Source organism: Sorex araneus, chromosome 5 (genome assembly GCF_027595985.1).
Source record: "Sorex araneus isolate mSorAra2 chromosome 5, mSorAra2.pri, whole genome shotgun sequence".
Classification (NCBI taxonomy): domain Eukaryota; kingdom Metazoa; phylum Chordata; class Mammalia; order Eulipotyphla; family Soricidae; genus Sorex; species Sorex araneus.
The window spans coordinates 37,531,070-37,552,563 of NC_073306.1; the positions used below are offsets into that span (position 1 = coordinate 37,531,070).

The following is a 21,494-nucleotide window of genomic DNA, read 5'->3' on the forward strand; positions in this document are numbered from 1 at the left end:
GAGTCAGTGAGTGGACAGGCAACCCAAGGAATTTTCCCAATCCTTCATTTTAATGGTTACACATTCACCATATACCAGACATGGACTGAGATGCTGAGAGCACATACTCAGAGAAGGCAGGAGGAAAAGGGCCACTGTCTCCTTGGATCAAAGAAAATGAGGAACTGAAACCATGGGCACAGCTGACTTCCAACTGCTCGCTCTCTAGAACAGCCCTGAAGAGAACAAATGAAAAACCTGGAAGGTAACTCATAAAAACACATTCATTTTCAGGGCCTGAGGGATGGCTCAATCGGTAGCTTAGAACACCTGCCTCGCAAAGCCTAGGATTATTAAGTCAATCTCCATTGCACATGTGCTGACATAAGCTATTACAGATCCCTGATGCCACACGAGCTTTCCACATCACAGCCTATTGTGTGAGCACCACAACTGAAGTCCACTGTGAGGACAATTAAAAGATGTGAGAACATGACAGTCAGAAAATGCAGCCTCTGGTATGTCTGCACGACAGCAACTGATGCCTATTTCAATCTCCACATATGGTCTCCCTAAGCACCAGGGTCACTCTTGAGCACAGAGCCACCAACAGCTGCTGAGTACTACTGAATGTGGCCCCAAAACCTAAAAGTAAAATAAAATAATTTTAAAATAAATTAATAAAAAGAGGATTCAAGGAGATGATTCAAAGTGATGGAATGTATACTTTACATGAAGGTACCTAGGTTCGATCCCCAGAAGCACATGATCCTCAGAACACTGAGCCAGGAGCAGCCCCCCAAGCATCTTAAAATATGCCCCTCCCAAAAAATACATTTCCTCTGGGGCAGAACTGACACTTTGACAGCCAGTTGCCACTGTTGCCCCAAAGCAGCTGTTGACTCAGGACAACAGCAAAAATGTCTTGGTCATTTAAGTAGTGTTAAGAGCAGGTGCATGGTTCATGGTCTTACTCAAGAAGCAACAAAGATCACTTTTTTCATGGTCTCCTCCTGACAGCAGTGCATGATGGGGGTTGAATTACGTCTGGTTCCTCTGGTCTGCTAAAAGAAAATGAGTTTGCCATATAAAGAAAGGGTTGTCCCCAGGGCCAAAACTGCCTCTGCAGGGCTCAGGAACAGAAAATAAAAGAATTCAGACCTCATGATCAGAAGACCAAAATTGGCAAGAAGCAGGGAGGCATCTTTAAAAAGGAACTAACTACAGGTTTGGCAAAGAACATTATGCCCACCCTGTGCTTAGCCCAAGTCTAAAGAGATGCTTTGTGTGTGAGACCCATGCTACCAGGTCAGAAACTGAGAAATAGTACAGAGGGTAAGGCACGAGGCAGATCCAAGTTCTATATGATTCCATATGGTCCCTGAGTACCGCCAGGAGTGATTTCTGAGTGCAGAATAACCAATGAGCATCGGCAGATGTTGGGGAAGGAAGGAAGGAAGGAAGGAAGGAAGGAAGGAAGGAAGGAAGGAAGGAAGGAAGGAAGGAAGGAAGGAAGGAAGGAGGGAGGGAGGGAGGGAGGGAGGGAGGGAGGGAGGGAGGGAGGGAGGGAGGGAGGGAGGGGGAAAAGAAAGCTTTAAGGGCTGGAGAGATAGTACAGTGAGTAGGGCACTTGCCTTGCACTCAGGCGACCCGGGTTCGATCCCCAGCCCACCGGGACTGATCCCTGAGCACAGAGCCAGGAGCAACTACCAGGTGTGCCCGGCAAAAAAAAAAATTAAAGGGAGGGGAGCTTTAGACCAGGTTTTTTCAACATCTTCCCCTCTCAACCCCTTTTTGCCTGAGAAATTTTAGCCTGATTTGGGCATAGGTATATAATGGAGGCATACAATTAAAACACTTACTGAATCATTCATAAAAATACCTTTTTAACAAACTTGTCACAACCCACTTAAGAAGTTAAGCATTAGACCACAGACCTCAAAATCAGATCTGACTTCCTCATCCTTTTCATTTTTGACTGTGTGGTCCATGGGAAGAATGAGCAAATCGTATTAGTTGTCTTGTACCTATAGTGATGATGTACCATAGGACCAAATAAGCAGGTCTGATAGTACAGCAAGTAGGGCGCTTGCCTTGCATATGGCCAACCTAGGTTTGATCCCTGGCAATTCATATGGTACTCCAAGCAATACCAGGAATGATCCCTGAACACAGTCAAATGTGGCTCAAACCTCTCCCTGCCTCCTGCCAAAAAGACCAAGGTGAAAAATATTAGGCTGGGGAGATAGTGCTGGAGAACATGCTTTGCAAGAGGCCCAAGTTTGATCTTCAGCACTACACGGTCCCCAAATACCACCAGGAGCAATTCCTGAGCACTACCGTGTTGCTCTGAAAACAAGAAGAGGAGGCTAGAGACACAGCACAGTATTTAAGGTCTTGCCTTGAACACAGCTGACCCTAGTTCAAACCCTGCTACCATACACTGTCACCAGAGCACCACCAGGAGCACCACCAGGAATGCTGAGTACAGAGCCAGAAGTAAGCCCTGAACACTATTGGTGTAAACCCAAACATCACTCCCTGCCCCCACCAAAAAAAAAAAAAACCTCACAAACTAGAAGAGAAGGCAAAAAAATCTGATCTTCATTTAGTTAGTTGGTTGGGGAGGGGTCATACTCAGCTGTACTCAGGGTTTCCTCTGGGCTTTGTGCCCAGGGATCACTCCTGGTAGTACTTGGAGGACCATGAGTGGTACTGGGTATCAAAATGGAGTCAGCCATCCCTTACATCTGGCCCCAAATATCCACTCTTAGGGATTAATCTGTGCCTACATTATACTACATCAAATTCTAGGAGTAAAGTTAGGCTTGCCTCTGTATTCATAAAAATCATAAAATAATCTACAAACCTCACTTGTGCATGCTTAAGGACCTAAAAGCAAATTCAGAGACAAGACATCAATCACTGGAACAAGTTTATAGATCTCCAGAAGAGAGATGAGAGAGAAGGAAATTTATTTTAACAGAGGCATATTGAAGCAGCTATAGACATCCAGGTAAGCATCCTCTCCCCTAAAACTTTCTATCAATTCCAGGAGTACCCAGAGGACCCAGCTATACTTACCATGAATCAAATTAAAATGATCCCACATTTAGTTATTCTCACCAATCTAGGGGACAGGGTTAAGGAGATCGGTGCTTGGTAGCCCCATTCACCTGAACTCCTCTACCAGCAAATAAAATAAGTCTCAAAAAATGAAATCAAATTCAGTAGCATTCCTTTGTTGCTTCTCTGCAGAGGAAGGAGGAAAAATAAACATTTTTGAGAAGTCAAATTCCAGACACTAAAAATAACATAATGGAATTTTCTTCTGAAACTGTCTTTAACTAACAATGAGGTTATATTTTTAAAAGTAGACTGTATAATGGAGACTGAAGAGGGGGGTAAGAGTTCTAAGAAACTTATTTTTAAGACTAAGATAATATTTTGTGGGAGAACACCAAAAAGTTAAGGAGGAAGTGAAAGTACCTAATATAAATTCAGTGTGTCCCTATCTGTTTAATAAGCAGTGGGTACATATGTATCAGTTACAATAATATTATCTATGTTGTTAACATGCCTCTAAGATTCTTTTTCTTTGTTTTGGTTTCGGGGGTCACATGCAACAGAGCTCAGGGCTTACCTCTGCACTCACAGATCACTCCTGGTGGGGCTCAAGGAACCATAAGGGATGCTGGTCAGCTACATGGAATACAAGCAACCTGCCCACTGTACTCTCCCTGGCCCCCTGAAAAATTTTCATTCAAAATTAAAGCAATAGATCAAATTATTCATAAGATTTACAAATATGTAGGGCTGGAGAGATAGTACAGCGGGTAGGGCGTCTGCCAGGGTTCAAGCCCTAGCATACCACATAGTCACCTGGGCATTGCTAGGAGTGATTCTGAGTGCAGAGCCAGGAGTAACCCCTGAAATTGTCCGGGTGTGATTCAAAAACTAAAACAAACCAAAAAAATTACAAAAAAGAAACCCAATATGCATACCCTTTATCCAGGCAATTTCACAATCAAGAATTTTCCATAAAGTTAAATATCTATGCAAATAAAAAGCATAATGCTTTTTTTATAGCACTGTGTGGAAAAGTGACTACATAAATAATAATATATCCAAATAATGGATGGGAATAGAGAGGAAGGGGTCATTATGTGCTGAAATAATCTTCTACATATAATAGATAACATAAAGTCATGTCAAAACAGTATGTTATTCTCTCTAGGCAATATTTTTGCTTTTGTTTTGTGAAATATACAGAATTTGTGTCTTAAAGGGGTAGGGATTTTGTTTGTTGCACCACACCCAGCTATGCTGGCAGGAAAGGGGCTATTCACAGCACATTGCTCACAGTGCTCTCCATTTTTGCTGTGATGGTGGGGGGTGGGGGATCCCCCACTGTCTCCAGAGGTGCTAGGGAGCAAACACCCCCATCACCACATAGAAAACAAGGTGTTCTCTCCCTCCAGCCCCAAGGCAGAATTTTTATTTTGTTCACTGTTAATTCCCCAAATCTAGAATAGTGCCTAACACATAGTGGAAAGTCAGTAATTGCTGAATTTTTTAAAATTAATGAATTCACATATCATCTCTGGAAGGAAACACATAAATTGATAAATTGTCTTTGAGGGGAGAAAAGAGTGGCTGGAATGTAAAAAATATTTTTCTTTATCTTCCTACGGGCTGGAGCGATAGCACAGCGGGTAGGGCGTTTGCCTTGCATGTGGCCGACCCGGGTTCAATTCCTCCGTCCCTCTTGGAGAGCCCGGCAAGCTACTGAGAGTATCCCGCCCGCACAGCAGAGCCTGGCAAGCTACCCATGGCATATTAGATATGCCAAAAACAGTAACAACAAGTCTCACAAGGGAGACGTTATTGGTGCCCGCTCGAGCAAATCCATGAACAAGGGGACGACTGTGAGACAATGCTACCATGCTATCTTCCTACATCTTTTAAATATTTAATTATGCTATTACATTTAATCATATTAAGTCCAAAAATAAATAAGTAAAAGTTTAAGAGCCAAGAATTTGAGGTTCTGAGTAGTGATCCCGGTACTGTAACTGACTTCATTCCCTTCCCACTCAGTCATACTTTCAACCAGAGTCAAATGTGTAGAGGAGAGACATTAAGAGTATTGTCTCTTCCCACGAGCAGCTAGGGAAGACTGCCCAAAGAGTACTGGGACTCTGAGACAGAGAATCAGAGAGAGAAACAGGAGTGTCTCAGAGGAAACAAAGTAGAAAAATGAGAGAACACAATGCATTTAAGGAACTAAAAATACTTTGATATGGGTAGCAGGCAGGGTACTCTTTATCCAGAATAATGATAGCACCACGTGAAAGCTTTGCATGCCAGGCTCTAAAACAAAACAAAACCATATTTCACCCTAAAGACAATAAATAAGAAGTCACTGATAAGTTCTAAACTTGGGAGGAGTGATGACTTTTATAATCAGACTATCATTTCAGAAAGAACATTACAGCAATAATGAATAGAGGGAATGCCAGAAGGGAAGAACAAGTTAGGACTCCATTATTATTAGTGAGAAATAACAGAACCTAAATTAGTAAAGGTAGTACTAAAGATGGGAAGAAAGAAAATGACATGAGATTTTGAAAAAGAATTATACAATATTTGATCACTGTTTTCAGATGGTGAGAGGGCATGGATGGAAACAAGACAGGGAAGATTCTCAAGTTCCCAAATATCTAGCTTGTGTAAGTTCGCAGGAGTAGAGGAGACAAAAGCAAATTTACAAGGGTGAAGATGAGGGTTCAGTCTGGAACATGTTGAGTGAAAGACACAGATTTATTTCCAGTTCAAAGACCTCCACTTCAAAGACAAGTGTCTGTAGCTCAGTAAAGAGCTCTGGTCCAGCACCTAAAGCCACAGAATGAATAAAGTCATTCAAGAAGACAATGTAGAGGCTCATTTCTAGATCAAAACCCTATAAAGTACTTTTTTTTTCAGGAGGGGGCACTGGGGCCACACCTGGCAATTGCTCCTTTCTCTGCACTCCTGGTGAAGCTCAGGGATGCTGTTTCAGCCATGTGCATGGCAAGTGCCCTACTCACTTGTACTATCTCTCCAGCCCCTAGAAAGTACCTTTAAAAAGTGGGGGCCAGAGAGCAAGTACAAGGGTTAGGGCACTTGTCTCATATGCAGCCAAACCCAGTTTGATCCCCAGTATCACATATGGGCCCGTAAGTACCACAAGAAGTGACACTAAGTCAGAACTAGGAGTAACCCCTGAGCACTAGAGGCTGTGGCCCCTAAAACTCAAAATAAAAATTAATATAAACCTACAAAAAGATAAAGAAAATCAAAAGAGGCTGAAGTCATAAAAGATTAGAAATGAAGAACATTTCAGAGGATAGCATGTTTCACAGAGTATAGTACCATAAAAGGTCAAGTAAAATGAAGACTGAAAATTTACCACAGGGCTTGTCAATTAGGAAGCAATTAGTGACCCTGGCAACAATAATGTCAGAAGAGCAGAGTGAGTTGGAAACTGAAGGGACAAGTACATTATACTCATTAATTTCAGGGAAGTAGAACATGACCGTGAAAGGAGACTCTAACTTACGCCCTCATTTTCCATTTACCTTCCCATACTATAACTCAGTACTTAGGAAAAATAATTAGGGAAATGCACATAATATAGTATTAGTACTTTATTAGGTACTAGGTATAAAATGATAATAACAGTCATTATTACAACTATATTAAAGCTGGCTCATTTTCTCCAACAACAACTAAATTTTTTTGGATACTTAAATGCAAAAAACAGAGATGACAACATGGGATATAAAAGTTTTTGATCTCTAGGAACTTACACTCAACCCGGGTTCAATCTCTAGCACTACATAAAGTCCCCCAAGCTCCCTGGGCATAGAGCCAAGAATAAGCCCTGAGCATAGTTGGGTATGGTCCAAAACAAACAAACTAAAAAAATGAAACAGGAAAAGAACGACCACTGGTGCAGGAACTGACTTCCAGTGGAGTGATCAGGGGTTTCCTAGAGGACTTGAAGGTAGACTGTAAACAATGGGCAAAATTCTATCTGGCAGACACAGCAAACAGAGGCTCTCAGGAAGACAGTCTTCTGTGTTTTGGTTTGGTTTTGGTTTTTTGATGGGGCCTAACCCCGATGTGCTCAGGGCTCACTCCTGGCTCTACACTCAGGGATCATTCCTGGACCTGGTGGGGGTCCATACAGGTTACTGGGGATCAAATCCAGGTCAGCCAGCAGCACGTAAGAAAAATACCCTACCTACTGTACTTACTCTGGTTCCCCAGGAAGACAGTCTTGTCTGGCTTAGATGTAAAGAAACAATTGGAAAAGAAAGGCGGAAATATTATTCTGGAGGGCTTGAGGTATCAGCCTGAGATAACTGAGCTCTGCCTCTCTTCTGAATGTTGCTTCGCAGTGCCAACCCCTGTAGGGCATTTCCATGTGAGCATGCCAGAGCAAGTGGAATGCAAAATTATCAAAAGAGAACTCCGGTTTCCTCCAAAGCCAATGCCATCTTTTAATTCCGCACTTCAAGAAATGGTATGCTTCACCCCCAGAATTATTCAAGTCATGTCAGTTCTTTCAGTCTATCTCACAGGCATTCCCTCCTGTTTAATCCTATCTCTCACCTTTATTGCTCAAAGAACCCTGGAAGAATGGATTTTCCTCCTTTTCATCCATTCCACGTTATACATGCAACTAGATTTTCCTATATCAAAGCCTAATTAAGTCATTCCAATACCTAAAACTCCCATAGCATAAAACCTACCATAGGAGGGGGTGGGGGAAGTAAAGAAATCTAAAAACCCAACTATACAATTTTTTTGAGAAAATGTTAGCAATATGCATATTAAAATGTTTTTTAAAGGGGTAGGAAGAGAGTCCAGTGGATGAGATTGTTGCCTTGCATGCAGCCAACATGAGTTCAATCCCTGGCACTCTGAGCACCATCAAGAGTGAACCCTGCGCACAAAGCCAGGAGTAATCTCTGAGCACTGCCAAGTGTAGCCCAAAAACAAGACAGCTGTCTGCCATGCAAGTACATAGTTATAAGTTCAACTCCTGCTGACCAATATGTTCAAAGCACAATACTGACAACTCTGCTGTTTGAACCTGGCTATCTATCTGATTGATACCTATGCTATCAATCTGCAACCCCAAGAAACACAGATGATTTCTGGCTTAACACCTTATGAGCACCATACCATAATTTATTTTTTTGCCTCAACTTAAGAATACAAATCCCAACCAAGCATGTATGCAACTAAAGGAATGCAAACCTCAGTGTGCACCGCAGTCCAAATACATAAGCAACCTTACATGTGACCCCTGGTGAGCATCACAGCTGAGAATGTAAAAGCATCACAGCCAGAGCCACACGCATGAATGTGTGAATGTGTGTGTGTGCGCGCGCCAGGTTATCACATATCAACAAAAGTGACAAACTGAAGGGGCAGGAGAGAAGAGATAAAAAGAAAAATGAGGGGGCTGGAGCGATAGCACAGCGGGTAGGGCGTTTGCCTTGCACGCGGCCGACCCGGGTTCGAATCCCAGCATCCCATATGGTCCCCTGAGCACCGCCAGGGGTGATTCCTGAGTGCATGAGCCAGGAGTGACCCCTGTGCATCGCCGGGTGTGACCCAAAAAGCAAAAAAAAAAAAAAAGAAAGAAAAATGAAACAAAATCATCTCTAGATTACTTATAATACCTAACAGAATGTAAATTCTATGTAAATAACTGTTATACGGTTCAGAGAATAGTGACAAGAAAAAAAGATCTAAACATGCTCAGTACAGACTTGTCGACCTAACTACATAGTACCCATTTTCAATTCACAGCTGGTTGAATCAGAGGGCCGCAGAACCCATTGTGACAGAGGGCCAAGCTCATAACCATCTGTTTATCGCATCAAACTGACTTGTGTAGTAAGGCACACAAGGGAATACTGACAGAAATATAAATTATATGAACATATTGTTGACACTGGAAGATTTTTATTATCATACAGCAACTGAAGAAAATAAATTCAAACTATATTTTGCAAAGCATGTATTAAAGCATGTATATTTGCATAAGAACATGTCAGAAAATACAGAAAAATGTCTAGTTATTAAAAAATGGTAGAATTTCAGGTGCCTTACATGTTATAGTTTTATTTATTTTATGATTTTATCCACTAAACAGATAATTTGGAGTCAATTTTAAAAGGGAGGGGAGAGCCTACAATAACCCATATTCAACAGTAGCACAACTCTCTTAAATTTTCCAAACATCTTTTACCTAAAGACAGGAGGAAGTTTTATACAAATCAACAACCCAAGAAGTTGTTATGGCATCAAAGAAACAAGAATAAAGAAGGTACAGTCTTCTCTCAATGAACCTATGGTCTAGAATGCTATATAATTAGATTACTGTGAAATAATATAATAACTATGACAAAGGGATTGTAAAGTACCATAACTCAGATAAGGAGGAAAGACTACAGAAAACCATAAAAAAAAAAAAAAATGTTACTTTTGAGCTAGAACAAGAGATTACACTCTTAACATCCAAAAGGTTGAAATTGACAATACTACCCAGGTTAATGATCAATAAGCAAAGAGGAACTAAAACAAGGTAGTGGGCCTGGGTGACAGTTCAAAAGGCTACAACAAGTGCCTGGCTTGTAGAGACCTGAGCTCAACTGCTAGGAGCACAGGCAGGCAGTGACCAAGAACATGAGACAGGAGTAGTCCGTGAGTAGTCCCTGGACTACAAACTACTGCCAAGTATAGTCCAGAAGCCAAAATAAAATTAAATTTAAATATAAAAATAGAGGACAGACACACTGTGCGCATAGCAGCCTCACCGGCTGCGGCACTGCCTTTCCTGTTTCCGGTGCAGCTCAGGATACCTGCCTAGTCCGTCCATGGCTTCAGTCCTGGAGGAGCTACAGAAAGATCTAGAAGAAGTGGTGGTTCTGCTGGGAATGACCTCTAGAAAAAGAGTCTGTGGTGTTCTTAGAGCTGAGAAATCTAAGATTGAAACAGAAATCAAGAACAAGATGCAGCAGTAGTCACAGAAAAAAAATGGTTCTTGTCAGCAGTGAAAAGTCTGCAGCTCTGGTGGCTCCAATGTCAACAGGCTACAGAATGAAGATCAGAAATTATGGATGGGATCAGTCTGTAAGTTTGTCAAGATCTACATCAACTTAGTCAGAGTGCAAGATGCATGCTCACCCCAAGAGCATACATATGCACTTCACAGAGAGGTCATTTAATCTTTTGATCAAGAACCTAATCGGGAAGAATCATTCTATGATGGTGAATAATATCTGAAACCCATCTCTGTGGAAGACAGTTCCAAAAAGGTCAAGACAGATACAGTTCTGATCCTAGGTAGGAAGAAGGCCAAGAACACGCATTAGGACTACCTGACTCAGGCCAAGAAAGCTGAAAGAGAAAGAAAAGCCCTTCAATGATACCAAGACGATGCTAGTGAGGGACTAATGAAATGTTCTGAAGAAAAGATATGAATACAGAGATGACATGAAGCGACCATTAATAAAGCCTAGGTAGAATCAAGAGAAAAGCAAGCCAAAGGAGATACAAAAGTTTGAGGCTTCGAAGTCCAGGTTTGGGGACAATAAAGCTGATATACTGAGGTTTCCAGTAAAGAAGTGTTGCAGAGCTGCACCAATATATTTGACAGCGATTTATAGTTTTCTCAGTACCAGCCTATTCTTCCTTTCCTACTCAAGAGTTTATTTAAATAAAAGCTTATTAAACTTACTCTAAAGATGGTTTCTACATATAGTACCCACTTTTGCTCAAAAAAGGATAATATTGCATTTTAGTGGGAAATGTAAATAAACAAGTCTTGCCTAATTAAAAAAATTAATAAACAAAAATAGGGACCAGAGAAATAATAAAGAGGTTAGAGCACACACAATACAACTAGGATGGCCCTTGTGAACCTTGGCACCACAGGGCCCAAGCAACACTATTATCAGCAGGTCCTTGCATTAAACCACTTGCCAGGTTGGCTGAGAATCACAGAGCAACACCTGAGCAACACCTGGAGTTCCCCTTAAATATTAAAATCAAAACTTATAAAAAGCTTTAATAATAGGGTGGTAGATCCAGCAAGTCAAGAATTATTGTTGAGATGCTTCTGAGCTAGAACTTAAGTGTCCAGTTAGGTACAGAAAATGGAGGAAGACTTTTTCCTTTTAATATATGCAATCAAATCTGAATTTCCTACCTTCAGTAAATCGGTGGGAAATAATGATGATATATGAGAAAGAGCACAAAGGAAGAGAAACTGGTTTGGGTAGAGAAAAGTAGGAAGATAATAAGTTTATAAACTCCATTTGGAATATGTTTCATTAGAATTTTTACAGATTTCAAAATGAGAATAGTATGGGCCAGGGAGATGGCACAGGTCTGGGGCAGAGGGACCAGTGTTCAGTCCACAAAACTGCATGGCCCCCAGCATCAACAGGCCTTAACAACACTGCAGTACTGGAACCTAGTGCTGAACCATCTGACCAGTTGTTCCATTATTGTCAGAAGTTGCACCTGGGTCCTCCAAGCACTCTATGGGAGGTCCCCACTCCCAAAACACCCCAAAAAGTGAAAAAGGATAGTGTTCATTTGGAAATACAAGTCTAAATGCCAAGAAAAATTTATATTTAGAGACTGATTTGAGAGTAATCACAGTACACACAGAGATGGTACATGAAATCACCATTAGTAACTTGTCCCAGGAGAACATTAGAGTAAGGGGAAAGAGAAGTTCTAATTGTGCCAAATGCAAAGTCAAGCGGCATGAGAACTGAAAAGAAACTACTGAATTTTGCAAGAGGTCATCACAAGTAAATTACTTCAGCTGGGACAGTGGCAAAAACGTCAGGCTACAGGAAGGTCACTGACTGAAGGTTAACAGGTCTCTTTTTTCTTTCATTTCTTTTCTTTTTTTTTTTCTTTTGAGTGTGTGTGTATGTGTGTATGTGTTGGGGGAGGGGACTTCGTAGTTCTGGGAATTGAACCCAGGGCTTCACACATGTAAGACAGGTGATTTACAACCAATCACATTCCCAGACCAAGATAAATATTAAAAAGTTATTACAGGTGGTGGAAAAATAGTATAGGAGTAAAGGCACTTGCCTTGCATGGGGCCAACCCTGGTTCAAGTCCCAGAACCATATGTTCCTGAGCACTGCCTAGAGTGACCCCTTAGTACAAAACCAAGAATAAGCCCTGACACTACCTCATGTGGTCCCAAAACAAAACAAAAGGTATTAAAGGGGCTGGAGTGACAGTACAGGAGGTAGAGAATTTGCCTTACACATGGTCGACCCAGGTTTAATCCCCAGCATCCTAACTGGTCCCCCAAACACCACCAGGAGTAATTTCCGAGTGCAGAGCTGGGAGTAACCCTGGGCATTGCCAGGTGTTGCACAAAAACAAAAACAAACAAATCAAAACCCAGCCATTAAAGAGCCAGAATTGGAGAGCCAATGAGCAAGCCCAGGAATTAAGGCACCTGCCTTGCATGTGGATAACTCTGGTTTAATCCAGGTACCACATTTATGGTTCCCTTAATACCACCAGAAGTGATCCCTGAGAAGAGCTAGAAGTGGCCCACCAAAAAAGCTATTGGAGAAGTTCTGTGATTCAGAAAAAAAGTGTGGAATTTATTTGAAGAAGAAACGAACTTAAATTTTCCTTAGGATGGAAAAAATCTGCACATATTTATAAAGAATGATTAAGTACTGAGAGATTAAGATTACATACAAACTATGTATATGAGGCCTACCTTTGAAATAGGAAGTAATGAAGTAAGAATTGGTAACTACAGATTAAGTGAGGGGTGGAGGCATGGAAAGTAAAATGTGAAACACCTGAGCTTGTGAGATGGGGTGGAGCAGCAAATGTGAGGAGAGTGGTGAAAGTATGTAATAGCTGCTGTAAGGAATGGGAGTCAACTAGAAGAGAATGGGAAGATTTTAGGGCAGGGTTGGGAGTCTGGTTGTAGACAGAAAAGAAAAGAATGTGGGAGAAAGAAACCTGAGGATGCCACACACACAAGTGCTGTCATGTAGGATAGAGGAAGCTATGACATCATAAAGACACAGAGATACTAGGAAACAAGCAGAGGCCAGGTTCCACGGGCATTCATTAAGAAATGAGAAATACAGAATAAAAGTGGTTGTAACCTTTATTCTTATTATATAAAGGTGGCATTTCTAGGCCAGACGAAAGCAATTTCATATCCCTCAAATACTCTTCTCCAAGAAATATAACCATAAGATCAAAATGATGCCACACTGACTTCTAGCTAGGCTGATATATAAGCCAGTTCTTCAAATGGAACTGAGAATACATTTGGTTCTTTGAAGAAATTCCGATGTGTGGCAGGTCTGAGTTCTCATAAGCTTTTCCTTCCTGAATTTTAAGATTTAATCTGGAGTTTAAGAGATAGTTTAAGGGTTAAAGAGTTTGCCTTGCATTCTACTGACCCTGGTTTGATTCCCGGCACTGATAAAAGATCCCCTAAAGACTGTTAGTTCCCTAAACAAGTTACAGGGTCTAAGACCCAGCCCATCACTCCAGCAGGCCTGGACTGACACAAGCTATGTCTAGAAAACCAAGACAAGTCAACAAGTCAACATCACAACAATAATGCCCCAGGTAGCAAATGAATGACTACCAATCCTAGGTGTCAGGAGTAATGCCTGTGCACAGAGTCAGAAGTCAGTCATAAGAACAACCTGGTGTACCCCAAAACCTCAGGAAAATAAAAAAAAAGTAGGGTACTTCCCTTGTATACAGTCAACCTGGGTTCAATACCGTGCATCCCATATGGTTTCCTGAGCATTACCAGGAGCTATCCCCGGGTGTAGAACCAGGAATTAGCCCTAAGCACCTCTGGGAATGGCCCAAAATACAAAAAATAAATAATACAGATTTACTCTGTATCTCAAGAACGTTGTCTAGGAGACTGCAGAGTTATAACATGAAGTTGCTGAAAATAAAGCAAGAAACTGCCTAATTGCTAGTTTAGCAATTCCCTCAGGGTTCTGAGGCCAGCTGATATAGGACAAGAGTCACTGTCCTCAGGGCCTAAGGTCCTTCCTCAGTGCTACACAGTAAGAATAACTTGAGTTTAATAATCATGTTCAACAAGGAAGCAAAAGTTTGGACCTGCTAATAAGGTAAGGACATCTAGTATAGAAGTGGGTAGGAAAGGAGTTTACTTCCTTTTGCTGCCAAAAAAAAAAAAAAGGAAAGAAAAGAAAAAAGAATCTAATTGTTGTCTCCCAAGGACAGGACAGGAAAATCTAAACAAGCTACTCATTACCTAAAGAGCAGCCTATTATTGTTCCCATCCGGTCAACTATCCCACACCATAGAAAAAGAAAATCCTCTCCAAGAGGCTACAAACAAGCCACAACAACTGCCACCAAAGGTGGCTGCTGGCTTGCAGTGCTGATGATGCATTCTAGAAGCCCTAACTTCTTTCTAACCTTCCCTTGTCACCAAAAAAAAAAAAAAAAACCCAAACCCAAAGGATACAATAATTATAAAAAGTAGTTTCTTGTACAAAAGTAACTTTGTGATCCCTGAGCACAAACCCACAAGTAACCCTGAGCATCACGGAGTATAGACCAAAAGAAACAAAAAATAAAAGCACTTTGATAGAAGAAATGAAACTTCAGAGATGACTATCTGGAAAAGCATCTGGAATTTGTCCTCCACATCAGCTAGTCGGCCATTCTATTTGGATTAAAAGGGACCCTGCTGTCTGAATTTTGGGAGAGTGGAGGATAATCCAAATGTCAATTCAATGCAGCTCTGGTTCAACTTCTCTTGGGTCACTGCCTCCTTTTGCTCACAAACACTTAATTGTCCCTGAAAGTAGGTCAATGCCTTGTGAAACAAGTTGTAGGGGGAGCTAAGACCCAGCCTATCACTCCAACAAGCCTGGATCGGCACAAGCCGTGTCTAGGAGACCAAGACAAGTCAACAGTGCATCACATCAAGAGTGCTCCAAATGAGCTACTGCCATTCCTAGGTGGTGATTCAGTGGGCTGTGAGAGCAAAGATGCAGAAGATGTAGCCCAGGGTAAAGAACTGAGGCTCATTCCAGTCTCGGAAATACTTGTCCCACCCCAACAGCTAATGAGGTGTTTCAATCATCCTTGAATTGAGGAAATAAGAGGTGAACAATTACAATGCTAAACTCTTATCCACTGTCCATACAGTCCCTTTGTAGAATACCAGAATACCAAGCATTGCTCAACCATAAATGGAACTGCCTGAGCTGCTCTACACTCCTTCTCTGAAATATTTTCCCAAAAATAAACACTGCTCCTTTTCCTGAGCTAGAGGTACACTCAGCACTGTCATTTGAGCATGCTCAAGAAGAGCTTAAAGTTGGTGAACACAATGCATCTGATTCTTGGGCCCAAACACATTATCCAGATTGTATTCTAAGATAGGAAAGATCCCCCTCCTCTAAAATTCCTCCAACAGATTACGTTTACAGATATGGCTTCAAAGTAAAAAAGAAGAGGCCCACAAAGATGCGCGACAGAGGACTTGGTAGTTTGGGAAATAACTACCACAGGGTCAGCTGTCCAGCTGGCTCCGGAATCTGAAAACTTCCAAACCTAACAACTGCCTTTCTCAGCAAGAATCAAAAGTATGTGTATCAGCTGTGGAGGATAAAGGCTATGTCAGAATTCTGGTTCAAAGGCTACCACTTCCTTAGCCATTGTTCATCAGAAAGGGGAAACTCTCAGAAAGAGGCTGGAGCAATAGCACAGTGGGTAGGGCGCTTGTCTCTCATGTAGCAGACCAGGTGTGATATCCAGCATCCCACATGGCCCCCTAACCTGCCAGGAGTAAGCCCTAAGTACTACTGGGTGTGCCCCCCAAAAAAAAATAGGGGTATAACTCTGAGGAACTTCATCCTCAGACCAGCTAAGAGCTCTAAGAGGAATTGGGGAGGGTGTTTGTTTTACATGAGGTCAATCAGGATTCCATTCCTGGCACCTCATATGGTCCCCTGAGCACTGCCAGGAGTGAACCCTGAGAAGAGAGCCGAAGTTAGCCCTGAGCAACACCAGGTGTGGCCGCAAAAATAAAATGTATAGTTTTTTTCAATTTTTATAAAGCTGTTCACAATATTTTATTACATTTAATATTTGAACACCAATCCCACCACCATTACACCTTCCCACCACCATATTTTGGATGTTTTCATCCCAAACCCCAAACCCTGCTCTCAAAGAAGAACCAATAATTTATTTGTATTGTTTATTATGAATAATCTGTTAAAAAATAATCCAAAAAAAGTTTCTTAGAGGAAAATGTGTGAAGACTGTTGAATTTCACCCAGGAGCCATTAAGCCCTTCTATAAGCTTCTATAAGAGATTAGTAACATGCTGTTAAAGGTTGAGCCTTGTGTGTTTATATCTATATCTGTATAAATATATTTCCCCCTAAGATTGGTTGCCTTCTACTTTAAACCCCATCAAATGTGGTGTGCTACTCTTAGTATATAAGTGGTGTAAAGTGTGAGATATCTAGGAATAGATTTACTCATGGGTGAGGTTCATCTGAGCATATGGAAAGAGGCTGTTAGTGTGGTGGAAGCTGAGTTCTGAAGGTTTCAGCGGCCGGGGCTGGCTCTGTTGGGGCAGGGAAGGGCCTCTCCTGCCCCACCCCCCCACCCCCGTTGTCCCGAATGAAGCAGCCTGCCATACGGACTGGAGGCATATCTATGGCATATCGTTCTGTGCTCTCTGAGAGATTTACTGCTGAAAATGTATAATTTATTGAAAGTCCTTTAATAAGTTTAGTGTGACTAATAAAACAAAAATTTGAAAATTACTACACGCTAGTTCTATGTGTAGTACATTCACAAGCTAAGCTGCTCATGTTTTTTGGGTTTGTTTGGGATTTTTTTGGTTTCTTTTTGGGGAGGGGGGTTGTTGGGTTTTTTGTTTTTGTTTTTGAGTCTAGGACAGAAAGGAGTTAAGAAAAAGGAGTTCAGGTGCTGGAGCGATAGCACAGCGGGTAGGGCGTTTGCCTTGCACGAGACCGACCCGGGTTCGATTCCCAGCATCCCATATGGTCCCCTGAGCACCGCCAGGGATAATTCCTGAGTGCAGAGCCAGGAGTAACCCCTGTGCAGAGCCAGGTGTGACCCAAAAAGCAAAAAAAAAAAAAAAAAAAAAAGAAAAAGAAAAAGGAGTTCAGAAGGAACTTAAAATGTATAAGAATACCCTGAATAGCTAATTAGGGCTTACTGTCAAGTATTTTGTGGATTCTACAGCTGACTCCTTGTCCATGTTCTGAAACCCACCTATATGGCCTTGGACTAGTCACATAGCCTTCCTCTTCCTCAGTTCCAGCAACTATAAAAGGGAGATAAAAACAATACCTTGTTGGAGCTGGAGCAATAGTACAGCGGGTAGGGTGTTTGCCTTGCACGCGGCCAACCCGGGTTCGATTTCAAGCATCCCAAATGGTCCCCCGTGCACCGCCAGGAGTTATTCCTGAGTTTAAAGCCAGGAGTAACCCCTGTGCATCGCCAGGTGTGACCCAAAAGAAAAAAAAAAAGCCAAACCAATGGCTCATTTAGTTGATTACAAATGAGTTAATCATAGAAAGCATTTAATAAAGTGCCTTGCACTTGCTTAGTGTCATATAAGCTCATATTAACTAAAGTCTTTGATCCATTTTACAAAAAAATTCATCAAATATTTATTAAGCATTTTTTGTGCCAGGCCTTGAGCTATGCACAGGCATTCATTAACATCTCCCAGACTCACCATTAGCCTTTCAACACAAGTTTATTGATGACTTATTATATACAACACTCTGAGCTACGAAACAGTAAAGTTAAAAAACTCTTCCTTAAAAGGTAGCACAGAGTAGAGGCAAGAATTTAGGGCTGTAGCAATAGCACAGTGGGTAGGGAGTTTGCCCTGCACGTGGCCGACCTGGGTTCGATTCCCAGCATCCCATATGGTCCCCTGAGCACCACCAAGAGTGATTCCTGAGTGCAGAGCCAGGAGTAACCCCTGAGCATCACCGGGTGTGACCCAAAAGAAAAAAAAAATTTACAATCTAACATGGAGAAGCAAGTGATAAAGATCATAAGATGTTCAATAGAAAGAACATGAAGTTTAAAGTCATAAGGTTTTTATTTTGTTCTGGCTGTACATAACCTCAGAATGTTATGTAACCTCCATGAGACTCAGTTTCCTCAGCTGTAAAGCAGAGTGATAATCTGTAAGGTTCACAAAAGTTAACAAATGTGAAAGAAAATGTTTTTACAAAAGACTATGTGAATGTCATTTGTCAGTGACTATTACTTTTATGTGGATTTCTTTCAATAATCACATCATTGGAAAATTATCAGTATGGGGCCAGAGAGACAGCACAGCAGGTAGGGTGCTTGCCTTGCACGTGGCCAACCCGGGTTCAATCCCCAGCATCCCAGATGGTCCCTCAACCCCCACTAGGAGTGTTTCCTGAGTGCCCAATGAGGAGTACCTCCTCAGCATCGCCAGGTGTGGTCCAAAAACAAAAACAAAACAAAAAAGATATTATCACTACAACTTGTATGCCTTTGAGATGAATGCAGAAAGATATAAAAGAGGCACAAATAAGAAAAAATCCAAATAGGGCAAAAAAGTATAGAGGCAGTAAAACACAAAGCAGGCACTAGATTATTTTAGCTGAAACATGAAGAATACTAGGAAAGAATGCTAAAAAGGTAGTTAAAGGAAACAGGGGAGAAATCTGTTCAATTTTCCTAAAGTATCTTTGGTAATTCAAGAGTAAATAATTGGTTGCAATTCATTGAAAAATTTATCTGTGAACCTGAGGTATTCAGAATGCCCTCTGCTCCGCTTCCATGGGCTGACTAAGAGTCAGCTGTATCTTATGTGTCCAACATGAAACATATATAATTATGTAGTTTGCATAGGGGTCAATTTGATAATGATAATGTTTGTTACTCCTCATCAAAGTTTTCACTGAAAAAGAGCGTGCTCACAAAAATTCTTGGTCTTTAAGACCTTTCAACATTATTGTTCAAATATTGGCCAACTAGAAAATCAAGTGGAAAGAGTTCAACACTATTCACTATCTTTTTTTTTTCCTTTTGGGTTATCCATCTTTCAAGTGTTTGTTGCTCTCTCAGATACAATATGATGTACATTTATTTTAGTTTTTTGTTTTAGGGTCAGATCCAATGGTGCTCAGGGACTACTATTCCTGTCTCTGTGCTGAAGGGTCACTTCTGGCAGCACTCAGAGGATCATACATGATACCAGGAATCAAATTGGGGTCAGCTGTATGCTAAGCAAATACCTTAACCCCCGAATGATTTCATCAATCCCACATATGGTTAGTTTTGACTCACTTTTTTGGGGGGAGTGGGGAGGTAGGAAGAGGGGCAGACAAAGCAATGTTCAGAGTTTACTCCTGTCTCTGAGCTCAGGGTTCACTCCTGAACTCAGGCGGTGGTTAGGGAAACATATGGGGTGCCAGGGACCAAACCTGAGTTGACACTATGCAAAGCAAATTCCCTACCAGCTGTACTGTCTGTCTGGCCCCCTTATTTATATATAAGAAAGTATTTAACAAGATGCTTAAGTGACACAGTCAAGAAGAATAGTGCATGGATTTAGAGCATCTGCCCTGTAAGCATATGGCATGAGAGTACAAATCTCCTGTCCCAAAAGAGTGTGGTTCAGGCAGCTCTGCTGTGATCCCTGGCACCATAGACAACTGTCTAAGCACCACAAAAAGGAGTTCAAACCCCCAATTAGCACAACTGAAAAGATGTGCAAGTGCTACCGTGAAAAAATACAACCTGGGGCCAGAGAGATGGTACAGTGTGTAGGTCATTTACCTTGAAGAAGGCCAACCCAGGTTCAAACCCTGGCACCACATATGGCCCCTGAGTATGGCCAGGAGTGATGGAGAACACAGAGCCAAGAATAAACCCTGATAACCGCTAGGTGTGGTCAAAAACAAAGAAACAAAAGAAATTAAACCTGAGCCAGATAGTAAGTGCTTGCCTGAATGCAGAGCCAGGAGTAAGCCCAGAGTGCTGCTAGGTGTGACATATAAACAAAAACACAAGAAATGCAACCTGGGGCTAGAGAGATTGTATAGCAGGTAAAGTGCTCACACTGCATTGACCCCAGGTTCAATCCCCAACATTCAGATGGTTGCCCAAGCCCACCAGGAATGATCCCTGGTGACCACTGGGGGGGAGGGGAGTAGAGAGAGGAGATCTCTAGTGAACATGTATACAAACAAGGACTGCAGCAACTTGTGGTGAGTACTACATCATCTGTGTATTTCAACTAAGAGTGTGAGTCCCAGCAAGCATGTATGCAAGCACAAGTAAAGAAACGCACCCCAAGGTGAGCACCACAGCCAAGCACATGTGTGTGAGTGTGAGTACTGCAACTTAATATGAGTACTGCAACCCCTTGGCAAGCTCCAGATAAAAATATCCAAATCATAGTCAGGTGTTTGTTCTATCCCAGTCATCACAATAGCAATATCATGATCACAATGATGATTAGTGAATAGAAGGGGAGGGAATAAAATTATTATTGTTATTATTTTGATTTTGGGGCCACAGTCAGTTATACATAGAGCTTATTCATGACTCTGTCTCAGAAATTGTTTCTGGTAGTGCTCAGGGACCAAATGGGGTTCCAGGAATCAAATCTGGATCAACCATGTATAAGTGCCCTACCCACTGTACCTCTCTGTCCCCCCAAGATACTTTTTTTATAAAGATATTGCATGGCAGACAGGTAGCCAATACTCTAACATAGTATAATTTCCCTGATAAAGAAATTAAGATTTCCAATGGACAATTTCTATTTTTTTAACTTTTATATGTTGATATAGTTGAATGAAATCATGTACTTTTGGGGGGGACTACTTTGGGGACATACCAAGTGATGCTCAGGTATTACTCTTTGCTTTGAATACTAGAATTACTCCAGTAGTGCTCAGGGGATTGACTATATGGGATACCAGAGATTGAACCTGCAAGGCAAGCACCCTATCCACTCTCTCTCTCTTCAGCTCCAAAATAATGGACTTTTAATCTAACAATTCTTGCTTAACAACTATATCTGATGGTACTAAAATAAACTTAACTTGGAAGAAAGTCTGTATTTAGTAAACAAAGAGTAAATACTTGCTGAGTATGTCAGTTTCATATATAAACTGAATTGCCAGTTTTGTCTAAAAAAAGTTGCATAAGGGGGGAAAAAAGTAACTTTCCATGAGTAAATTAAAAGTTCACAATCCAAACTAAACACTCTTATGCTATCTTTACTCCACTGTCATACAAGTGCCCCCTACTGTCCTTCATATTTAATCTGTTTCTCTAAAACTAGGCTGGAGAGATAACTCAAAGGGCTGGAGTGACTGTTTTGCATGCTACATG

The 21,494-nt window shown here is 41.4% G+C and overlaps 1 protein-coding gene and 1 pseudogene across 11 annotated transcripts in view; one reads left to right on the forward strand and one right to left on the reverse strand.

The window, feature by feature from the left end:
* Positions 1 to 21,494, reverse strand: part of MACF1 (microtubule actin crosslinking factor 1) — a 411,553-nt gene that overhangs the window by 334,175 nt on the left and 55,884 nt on the right. The window lies entirely within an intron of this gene.
* LOC129404844 (calcyclin-binding protein-like) lies at positions 9,918 to 10,607 on the forward strand (annotated as a pseudogene).